The sequence below is a fragment of the Protomyctophum bolini genome (genome assembly GCF_963924005.1).
Source record: "Protomyctophum bolini genome assembly, chromosome: 16".
NCBI lineage: Eukaryota > Metazoa > Chordata > Actinopteri > Myctophiformes > Myctophidae > Protomyctophum > Protomyctophum bolini.
Genome location: NC_137877.1, coordinates 15,900,670 through 15,912,819, shown reverse-complemented (window position 1 = coordinate 15,912,819; position 12,150 = coordinate 15,900,670).

The following is a 12,150-nucleotide window of genomic DNA, read 5'->3' as shown; positions in this document are numbered from 1 at the left end:
CGTGCGTGTGTGTGCGTGTGTGTTGAGAGACGACAACTGCATTGGCAACTGTTATTCTATAAAGCCATGCTTGGAGATTGTCCTAAATACATCTCATCTTTTCTGAAATGGGACTCTGAACCCTACCACACCAGATCAAGTAATTCCCCTAAATTCAAGGTAGTTGACTCTGAACTTGGTAGATCTGCTTTTGGCTTTTGTGGCCCTAATACATGCAATGACCTGCAAACTACATTACAATTGAAAATATGTGCATGCGTGAGCAGGGTGACATTTCTTTCTTTAAAACAATGTTTTATCATATAGGAAAACTATTGGTGGAGAGGTTTGTCTAACGTATGTGCTTATGCTTAGCTGTGATTTGGACCATAGCAGTTTGGGGAGGGGCTTAGCTATAGGTCAATTGGCAATCAAGCATAGAGTGTGTGTGTGTGTGTGTGTGTGTGTGTGTGTGTGTGTGTGACGGTGCGTGTGTGTGACGGTGCGTGTGTGTGACGGTGCGTGTGTGTTGAGAGACGACAACTGCATTGGCAACTGTTCTTGTATAAAGCCATGCTTGGAGATTGTCCTAAATACATCTCATCATTTCTGAAATGGGACTCTGAACCCTACCACACCAGATCAAGTAATTTCCCCAAATTCAAGGTACCAAAAGTTAACTCTGAACTTGGTAGATCTGCTTTTGGCTTCTGTGGCCCTAATACATGGAATGACCTGCAAACTACATTACAATTGACCACATTGGTACCCCAGAGTCGTTTTAAAACCTTGGTGAGCATACAGATCCCCACAATATAACTGTTTTTACATCGTTTTGAAATTTTTCTTAGCTTCTATTTGTAGCCTATATAATTCATATACCTTTTGTTTTCCTTTTCCTGATCTTCTGATGTATTGTGATGTTTTTTATATGATATTGTATTACTCGATGACACTGAAAATTTGTTTAATTACTCAGTGTAATTTCGAGAATAAATAAAACTTGAATGAATGAATTAGTCCCCACAAGTGCTGCTAAAACGATCTATTGGACATTACAAAATAAAAGTGTCAATACATAATATAGCATGTGAGGGATCTTTAGTGGAATAGTTGCTTACCGTACAGTGGCCAACCATCCAATGTCCCAGATTTGATTTCATTTGGAGAGACCTGTGTCATTATGGGAAGCCATTATGGGAAGGATGCTGGTTATAGACAACATCTCTTTTGGTTTTCATAAGCAGTGACAAGCAGCAGAATGCCACTCAGTACATCTTCAAAAAATACCCCAACATTGCCAACGTTTTGCACACAAACGACTGACATGCATTCAAGAAGAGAAGAAAAAAGGAGATCAATGTGTGTCGACGGGGTATCGGTTCTTCTTTCCTTTTGGCAGGCTTCAACGAGTACTTTAGCCCGCTATCTCTGCCATGCTCCAGGGCCTCTGTCAGCTCTGGGACGGGCCCCCCCAAAACATTCCACCACCAACCCCCCACCTTACGGTGCCCCTGATGGAGTACTTTATCTGTAATACTGTAGCACTTAACCCCAGTTGTTTTGGTTTTAGATTTGAGATATTAGAAACCAAATATGATGCCATTTGTTAGCAACACTGCAGTGTAATTACACCCTTGGGCAATTATCTTGGTACCAATTTACACAAATAATCTTCTGAAGTTTATGTCAATACCCTCACTCGAGGTAGATAAATATGTTTGCTGGCATCGCTCTGTTTATCTATCTACATTGTGCCACAGTAAAACAGTTTGCTCGGGCATAGTACTGCCGTTGGTCTGGAACCACCCCCTGCAAATTGTCACTGTCGGGCAGAAACCTCTAATTTCCATATTATAATTATTTTTGTGTCCATTTTAATTTGGTAAATTAAAATTTTGGTAAATTAGTGCACACGAGGTCGCGTGCACTGGCCATATATGGAGCGTGTCTTCAGTGTACAGGGTTTGATGAGGTCAGATCAACATATGGAATGTCGGAACAGCTCTGGGTGGCAGCGGGGGCAGTGTCTTGAGTGTACAGGGTTTGATGAGGGCCCAGGTAGGGCAGGGTTCTCCATATATGGGCTTAATTGCAACTTCAGGTTGCACTTACTATGATGTCACGTGATGTCACGAGACCTGCACACTATATATGGGGGCTTTCCCCATGTATGGAGATTTTGAGTGATACACTGACTGACTGACTGACTGACGGGACATGCACAAATCCATAGTTGACTGCGACCTTTGGTCGCAATTAGTAATTTATACTATCTATTTGTCCAAGCTCATTGTGACACAACGTGTTTGGAGCTCGTAGATTAGCTACTGTATCCTATATTAATTGGATTAAAGGAGAACCACTCAAGTCACGCTCATTCACTATGACTCAGCCATAACCATATAAGGAGTTCTAACTGCAGCTACGTGTCCTCATGCATCAGGCATAAACAAATCAATCCGCTCCACCTCGTGCAGCCAGACCATAATTATCGGCATATCGCAGAAGGAAATCAGCCCCCAACGGCTTCTGCCAGAAATATCGGAAAGGGGCGTTTCTAACCCCTCCCCTACTGGGTTGGGCTTTTCTTTCTTTTGACATGAGTTGAGCGTCATATATATGGCAACCAGCCCCTAGCATGGCTCGGTAGTCAATAGACCTTCAATCCATACCTCCCGGGTTCGGATCGTGCTAATTTTTGCAGATAAAGTAATGTTTTAGACCGTTGCCGGTTAAGACTGAGGCGAGTTGGGTTTGAGGTAGGGTTAGTAAAGTCCGACATAAAGTACATACGTGGCTTTGTGCGGCGCCACTCAAAGTGACTACTGGGTTGGGCTGCTGGCTGCAAGGGCCAACAACTACTGATGTAGGGGCTGATTAGTCTTTTCCTTCTCAGTGTTAGGATTTATTCCAAGGGGTGGTTACAAAAATATTCAAACAGACTCTCTATTGGTCAGACCTACAACCAATCAGAGCAGTGCTGCCTTCTCTTGCAACATATGTCACAAGCCTGCCCCATATTTGCATACTGGGCCCCAGTTGGGTCTATTCTGGTTCCAGATGAATATGGTTGGTTTCTCACTACTGCGGAGCTGCGAAATCCTCCCACAATCCTCCCAGAAATCAACATATATGGAAGGTGTGAGGGCTGCATAGCGACCTGAACATAAACTAATAGGTTTGACAATTATTTTTTATATTTGAGCTTATATTTTTGAATGCATCATTTTACCTTGTAACATGCAACAGAGTATTTTTATTAATTTTATATTGCGGTATTGCTAATTTTACTTACTGTAAGAAAAAACGAATCAGAGCACTTCTTCCACTACTTCAATGCTTGCATATTATTAGCATGTACATTTTTCAAAGCCTTTTCATGACGCAATGCCAAAACACTCCGTGGAGGCTGCTCCATTACCCGGCCCCTATCCACTACACGCTTGGCCTTACATGTACAGTATTGTACATCATATTTTCCTGCAGCGGGGGTGGAATAACATTTAATAGCACGGAGCGGTGACATTCTCCAAAAAAAAATCATGTCTGGTGAAGTTTGAGGGACGGCTTGCGCAGGGTGTCAGACTCTGCCTGCGAGTTTGATGCACAGGGGCCACGATCCCGGGGCCCCACGTGTGACAGCTTTCTCATCAATCATTCCCCTATACTCTTTAAGTAAACTTTTGACTCATAATCTCCGCCCCCGCTATCTACTTTTTTTTTGTGTGTGTCGAAACATGTTTGCGTTTCTTCCCTTTTCAGGCGCTTTTGTCAGTCACGTTTCAGCCGTTCGGAGGAGTCATATAGGTCCGCTGCCTCCGATGGCAGTCGGTCGAGGCCGATCTGCACTCCTCTGCAGCTGGTCCATTGTTCTTTGACCGTGGCTTGGAGGTTTTTTTTAAGTGGGAGGGCTTCGCCCTTTGTTTTTGGTTCTGCGTTTGCTCACAGGAATGGGAGAGCACTCTGATCAGCTGAATGGTTTGCAGTTTTTCCACCAAAAGGCCTGACACCACACCTCCCCCTGCCCCTCCTCTACACCTCAGCACACCTTTCCCTTCCTTTGTTCAAGCTGGTGCCGCACCGCCACGGACCCCGTCATCATGGGAGGGGGTCAGCGGTAGGGGTGGTGCCGCACCACCACGGACCCCGTCATCATGGGAGGGGGTCAGCGGTAGGGGTGGTGCCGCACCGCCACGGACCCCGTCATCATGGGAGGGGGTCAGCGGTAGGGTGGTGCCGCACCGCCACGGACCCCGTCTGCATGGGAGGGGGTCAGCGGTAGGGGTGGTGCCGCACCGCCACGGACCCCGTCATCATGGGAGGGGGTCAGCGGTAGGGGTGGTGCCGCACCGCCACGGACCCCGTCATCATGGGAGGGGGTCAGCGGTAGGGGTGGGACGATCAGTGGTGGAAAAAGTACTCAAATGTTTAGTATCAATACTGCAATATAGAAATTCCCACGTTCCCAAGTAAAAGTCTGGAATTCAATATACGTACGTATCAAAATGTAGACTACTTAAAGTACCAAAATTAGAAAGTACTATGCAGAATGCAGATCTACAAGTCATATCGCAACGCTTTGTGAGCTTGTAGTTCGGCTATTTTCAACTGGCTGAAATTAAGTGGATTAATGAAGTGGTTAATGTATGTTTTGTAATCAAAGTAACTAAACTTTCAAATAAATGTAGTGAAGTAAAAGTACACAGCTAGAGGCTAGGTCCAGGGTTTGAGTCCCACTGGGGGACGCTGTGTTCCTTCCACGCGCTATGTCCGGCCGAGAAAACTCCTAAAAGAAGCAGCTTGGACTCCTCATGCATAGACGGAAGCATGAGGTCTGTCCGCTGCGTCCCAATGTTGGCAGAGGAAGTGTACATTAGATAATTGGCACTGGGTGAAAAATGGGTTGCAAAATTGTGGGATAAAAACAAAAAAAAGGAAATACTCAAGTAAAGTACAAATACCTCAAAATTGTACTTAAGTACAGTACTTAAATAAATGTACTTAGTTACTTACACCACTAGGGACGATTCACTTACCTCCCGATTCGATATGATCTATATGCCTATTACCAGTACTTAAAGTTGTCCTATTTCCATTATTCTTACCTCTACTCCACTACATCTCTGATCCAAATATTGTACTTTTACTAGTTACTAGTTGTTTTGAATAAATAACAAATATGAGTACTTTTTCTACTATTGCAAATTACTTCTAAATCAGTAGTTCTCACACTGTCATGATTTAACGAATTGGAAGAAAAATTGCAGATGTACAAGCTTGCTTCGCTTGCATTTAACTGCTATTTTTATTATCCAAATCTAAAATTATACATGGATGCTTTCCCCTGTACAATGTTGATTATCTGAACTGTCATTGAGCATTTGGTTTTGTCTCGGAAACTCTCCCAAAGACCCAAACCTTTACGGAAACGGTGACATTAGCAGATCTACACACTCACAAGCTTGTAGATATGCCAGTTTCTGAAATTGTCAATTGAACATTGTTTTGTTTTTGTTTTTTCAAAAGTCTAAAACAAAATTCCAAAACAGCAATGCATTGATATGAAAAAGAAAATGCACTTTGTACTACTCAATACTATAAAATATTTTTAAAGCAATTACTCCAGTAGCCTACTTTAACTCAAGTACAGTAGATACAAATATTGACTGAGAGACTTTCACATTTAGGCTACTTGAATACAATTTTACCAGGAGTATCCATACTTCTAGACTCAAGTACTGACTTTGTACACTTTGTCCACTGGAGGTTATAACAGATGTTGGATATAGTGTGACTCTGACCCTAGCCCATCCTATCTCATCCTTGGACTGAGTGGGTGAAATCAATGGGGCTTTCTCCCCCCCTACCGTCCCCTCCCCTCTGCCGATGACCTCACACCACAGAGATGCCCTGACGTCATTTTGGGAGCTTCCCCGGACTGGAGGGAGAAATCCCTACTGGTTTCTGATTGACGCTTGCCAGGTTTCGATCGGGGAGGTTCCGTCCCCGCCCTGGTGTCCGTTGAGACAAGAGACTGACTAATAAAAATAGCATGGCTGCTCGGTTTACTCTGAGTGGGGTATCTGTAATGTTCCCTGTTTTCTATCTATCTACTGTGTATTTTGTCTGTTTGTCTGTCTGTCTGTCTGTCTTTCTGTCTCTTTCTCTCTCTCTGTGGGCTGTATTTTGCGTATCTTAAGTACCAGGTCTTATTCCCTAACTTGAGTAAACTAAAGACCTGGAGGCGTGATCAATGGCATTTGGCTATTCTGAGTGGCCAAAGAGCATTGATCACGCCTCCAGGTCTTTAGTTTACTCAAGTTAGGGAATAAGACCTGGTACTTAAGACACGCAAAATACAGCCCTGTGTGTGTTTGTAGTCTGTTTATTAGTTACAGTGCTTCTATCAATGCTGAACAGTAGATCCATCCATCAGTCTTCTTCACCCACGCGTTTTCTCTTTCTCTCCATCTTCCATCACATGTCCCAACTCTCTTGTGCTCACCCATCCCTCTGATCCTCCCTCCCTCACATACTGTACGTACGTTAGGTGAAGAGAACACACAGAACCTCCCTTGGAAAAAATCTGTGTGAGCTGCGGCTCAACACAAATCCACCACTGTTCAGGATCATGGAGAAGCTAAATAAAAGCTAGGGATCTTGCGGATTAAGATCCCTGGTCTTGGGAGAAACGTAGTCACCGCTTGTGCGTGACATTCCATTTAGCTGTGAATAGAAATATCAGCAAACTATCCCTGACATAATCCCTTTACTAGATGTCAATATTTAGCTGCTAAGAGCTGTTTGTAGGAGCGATAAGCGATATGACTGATTTTGTTCCACTGCAGCCTTACCTCGCATGGTGTGTCTTGTGTGTATGTGTCTCAATGTGGAGTCAAGGGACTCCACTTAGTTGACATCTTACCTGCCAAAATAGAGGTCTTCGTCCTATCAAATAGTTGCAAATCTGTATATAGATATATTTTTAAAGCTCAGAGCTCAAATCTTTGCTTCTTGAGGTCCCTAGCACAACATATGTTTGAGATGGAGGGGTCCGGCCATATATATATATATGTTTAAGAACTACTGATCTGAACAAACCTGTGAACCGTTGCACAAAGTGTCGGTGTGTTAGCGATCGGGCCAAAGGCTCAAGAGGGCATGCAGAAAAAATTAGAGCCAGATGGCCGCATTGAGCAGCTCTCCATTCATCGCTTGCTCCTTTCTCACTCGGAATGAACAGGGAAGATGGACCCTAAACATCAGGGCGGGCCAATAAACGTCAGCCCGGGGAGGGAAATCATAGGCGTCAGGTGGAGTTTTGCAGAGGTGAGGATGATGGGTTTGTTCTGCTAAAAGGCAAAGAGACAGATGCGAGGGCGTCACTCTGCATCTTCTGGTGAACACGTGCATGCTCTGAACGTTGATGTGAGCTTTGCTTTATTCAGAGAGAAGGCTTGACTTACAGGGTGGTAACTTGGAGGCTTTTCATCTTCCATTCTCTATAGCCAGTCAGTGGTGGAAATAGTACTCAATTGTTTTACTTAAGTATAAGTATCAATACTGCAATGTAGAACTACTCCGTTACAAGTAAAAGTTAAACATTTACTCGAGTAACAGTACAAACGTATTGGCTTCAAAATGCACTTAATTAAACTTACTAATTGTGCAGAATGTCCCATTTCAAGTTTTCAAATGTATAATCTTTTTGAAAATAGCAGATCTACAAGCTCACAATGCGTCGCACCGCAACACATTGTGAGCTTGTAGATCTGCTATTTTCAAATGGCTGAAATGTATATAGGACTGAATTGGTTAATGTATGTTTTGTAATCATCAAAATCAGTATCTAGTAAAAACATGAGGTCCCCTGTACAGAACCTGCATCCTATCGGCGGGGCAGTTTGTTTAATGCCGTGATGGCTGAGGGGACAAAACTGGAGTAAAAGTACAACATTTGCCGATGTGGGGTAGAAGTAAATGTACAAATACCTCAAAATAATACTTAGGTAGGCTACAGTACTTAAGTAAATGTACTTAGTTACTTTACACCACTGTCTATAGCTCAGGAGTTGGGTGAGCAGGTGCTGCGTTTGTTCTAGTGTCAAGGAAAGGCTACATGAACGTTCTGCGTTTAATGTGGGATGTTAGGGTAAATAATGTCAAATCAAAGCATTACCTTTAAGATCAACTTACAGTCATATCAGTGTCAGTTTTGGCAGCCCCACTCTTCATTAATTAATAAACCATTGCATTAGTACACCATTTGAAATTGAGCATTATAGCAGACTCCTAAAATGTAGTACATGAAACCATAAGACCAGTAAGACGCCTGAGGGTAAGAGCGAGGTCCTCCTGGGCACGCGCTGGCGCTTTGGCATGGTGGGTCAGATCAACATATGGAATTAATTCTGTAATGGCCATTTATGGAGCGTGTCTTGAGTGTACAAGGTTTGATGAGGTCAGATCAATATTTGGAATGTCAGTATGGGTCGGCTCCATATATGGATATATAAGGCTCGCAGCGGGGGCAGTGTCTTGAGTGTACAGGGTTTGATGAGGGCCCAGGTAAGGCCGGGCTTAATTTTCGGGCCTGTTGAGAACTCTAGTTTTCACCGGCTCCTGGGTGCGGCTGCACTAATAACTTTGGGGCAGGCCCGTCTAGAGTTTAAATGAACAAGTCAAAAGGGAGACATCGAAGAGGAAGGATGGATGGGGAAGGATCAACATTTGGAATGTCAGAACAGCCATGAAGGCTGGATAGCCGAAACGTTTGTCTCCTGTCCAACATGCAAGAATAAATTATATATTATATGTGGCTTCCACGTGCGGTTAGGGTTAGTTTAGGGTTTGGGCAATGGGGTAGGCCGTTGGACCAAAGTAGTGTCGGACTGTTAGTACGTCGGACCAAACATAGCACCCGTCATAACATGCTGAACATAGCTGATATACAAGCTCTTGTGAGTTTGCTATTTTCAGAGCGCAACTTAACATTTTAGTCTAGTTTTTATTTGTTGACGGAATAGTCAATTAGTAGTTTTTTATTTCAGTTTTCGTCAGTGGAAAAAAATAGTTTTAGACTGAATTAACACTGACTGACGGACTAATGGACAGACGGACTGACAGACAGACGGATAGGCTAACCTCAACATTGCCATGTTTAAAGCACCACCTCTAAGTGGGCTAAAACAAACACAGAAACATGTGAAGCCATAAACAGACAAAGCTTAGGAACCGGTTGACTGGATGGATGGTGCCAAGTACACACTATGTTTCTCACTCTCCCGATGTTCTTGGAAAAATGTCAAGCCATCAGCATTTGAAACACGAAGGGAAACACATCCGAAGGGACGCATCATATAAGTTGAATAGAGAACAGAGGCCAACTGCATGTGGAAGCTGTAAATTCAATCCACTAAGCCAGTGGTTCCCAAACCCTTTAGCCCTTGACCCAAAAGAGGCCTTTGATGTCTCCCCAGGACCCAAAGTAGTGGAAAATAGCAGATCTACAAGCTCACAACATGTCGCTTCGCACCACGTTGTGAGCTTGTAGATTGGCTATTTTAACTACTTCTCAAACTTTAGTTGGAATTTCTTTGGTTTTTCTTTGCTTTCTTCATGAAAAACCTGGAAATAATCATGGAATTTGTTACTTTGTTGCTTTTTTATGATAAAAATGGACGAAAAAAGGGAAAATAAAGGGAAGGGACCAAGGTGCTGTGTCATTAGGTTAATTGTTCTGAAATTACTATCCCTATCTCTAACCCTAACCTAAACCTAACTGCAAGCACGGCATGTTTGCAAACCGTAATGCATTTTCGGACTAACAGGACTTTGGATCTATGGGCATAAAATATAATTTTATTCAAAAGACTATGACTAAAACTAAATCAAAATTTGCTGTCAAAATATAGCCATCAAGCTCAGTTGGTTGGCGGTTTGAGCGCGTGCCTTGACGGTGTTACCGTGGACTTATTCAGAGGCATTAGCAAGATTACATTGTGTACCTTCACATTCTTTGCAGTTCAAGGTTCTCTAGTTCAAAAGCATTGAAAAACAATCTACCAAGTGGTTTTAGATGCAAACAAGTGTAATCACAAAAGGGCTTGATTTCTTTGGATTGGCTCGCTCCATACGATTACGTCAGAGATCAGAAACTGAGTTTGATAAATGCTTTTTTCTTTGCCTTGGTGTGTAAATTTAGGAACAAAGCTGTTTGTCTGTGCTGATGGTGTGGAGAAAGGCTGCTATTGTCAGGCAATTCTTGATTGCGGGCCAAATCAAATAGTGTATGCTTCTCGTCTTTGCGCGCGTGTGTGTGTGTGTGTGTGTGTGCATGCACACGCGTTCATATGATCACATATGTTCTCCCATTGTATACGTGGGCACACTTACAATGGCACTGAGCCTATTCTCTCCCTCCAAACATCTTCCACAAATCATGACCCCTGACCCCTGAGTCCCGACGGCCGACCCCAGAGAAGATCAAATAAGGGCTGCACACACTCTGCAGCGAAACCCAGTGACTCAGCTCATTATTTACGTCTGACCCACAACATTGACTGTACTATGCACCGTAATGGAATACTCCTAAACTGACACAGCCCAATGTTGTTCTATTTACTCTGAGAGCCATGCCAGCGCGCGCACGCACGCACGGGCACACACACACACACACACACACACACACACACACACACACACACACTTATGCATGCATGCACGCACACACACACACACACACACACACACACACAAACACTTTTGACTGGAATCCAATCAGTCATTCAAACGAGGGCGCCAGCCAAGAACCTGTCCGCACTGGAACAACCGTCTTTCTTTGGGAGTGCAGGACCTTGTCGTAATGTTTACATGCTGTGTCTTTGGCTCGCTAAGTCAACTTTTCAACACACCCCAAAATGCGTTATCATTGTAAACCAGTGCTTTCTCTAACTTTTGTCATGTCAAGGACCCCATCTAAAAGTGTTTTGTGCCAGGAACACCCAGAAGAGAAGATTTGAGTAATTCATGAATAATTGATTAAATAAATATACATATATAAAGTGGTTAAAATGTTTGTGGACCTCAAGGACCCCCGTACCCCACTTTGAAGAAACACTGATGTGAACCAAACCCTTTGCAAACAAAGACCGGGTTGGAATGCTGTCCAGTTCGGGTTGGTTGTTAGAAAGTAGCATCCTGTGAGATTGTCGTATGTGTTGTTAACATCATCATTGTCTGCGTAACAGATTGTATCATTGTGTCTGGATCTGCACTGGATTGGCATTAACCACATTTAACACTGGTGTTCCCGGTTTTGGACAGATTTCCAACTTTTCCAAAATGTCCAAAGATTATTCCAAATATTTCCTTTCTAATCACGGAAATAGCAGTTCTAGAAGCTCACAATGTGTGAGCTTATGTGTAGATGTACTTGGCGAGCTATTTTGCTATCCGTCATATGATGAAGTATATTTATAGGGCCTAAGTGGTTAATTGATTTATAACTCCGAAAGTGTACAAATGAAATCAAACTGACCCTTAGCGGGTTCACTCTCAGAGTGAGAATTGTGCTGTGTGGTCTCTCCCACACAAATCTTGATTTTCTGCTTCATGGAATTCATTAGTTAGGTCTCTGTGCCCTCCACGTGGTGTAGAAAGGCACCCAGACAAGTGTGTTTTAAAGGAGAGAGAGACATGAGCGCACGCACGCACACATGCACGCACACACACAGACACGTAGACAGACAGCGTAATGCTTGTCATCAAAGAAGAAATGTGTGGATGGGTTCACAGACTGAAAGGCATAGCTGAAACGCAGGATTCCTCACGCTCGCCGTTCTATATTAGGCAACCCTGTGGCAAAGGCACATTGACAACAGAGTAGAAGCGTCAACCATCGTCCCGGCTCAATGCGAGAACACACTAGCCTTCTTCAGTGAGATCAAACATGCACATCAACCGCACGGAAATAGCTCCACAATTGCCGTGTTTTCCATTCGCTGCCTGGCGGGTTCACGAAAACCTCACCGGGTTGGAGAGGTGATGACACGGTACCGAAGTACTGTGTGTTTGGATTTCCCCCTGTAAACATCCTGTGAAATTGAGCGACAGAATATGTCACATCCTCCTATGATCCATTTACCGGACACATGGCGGTATAATGGT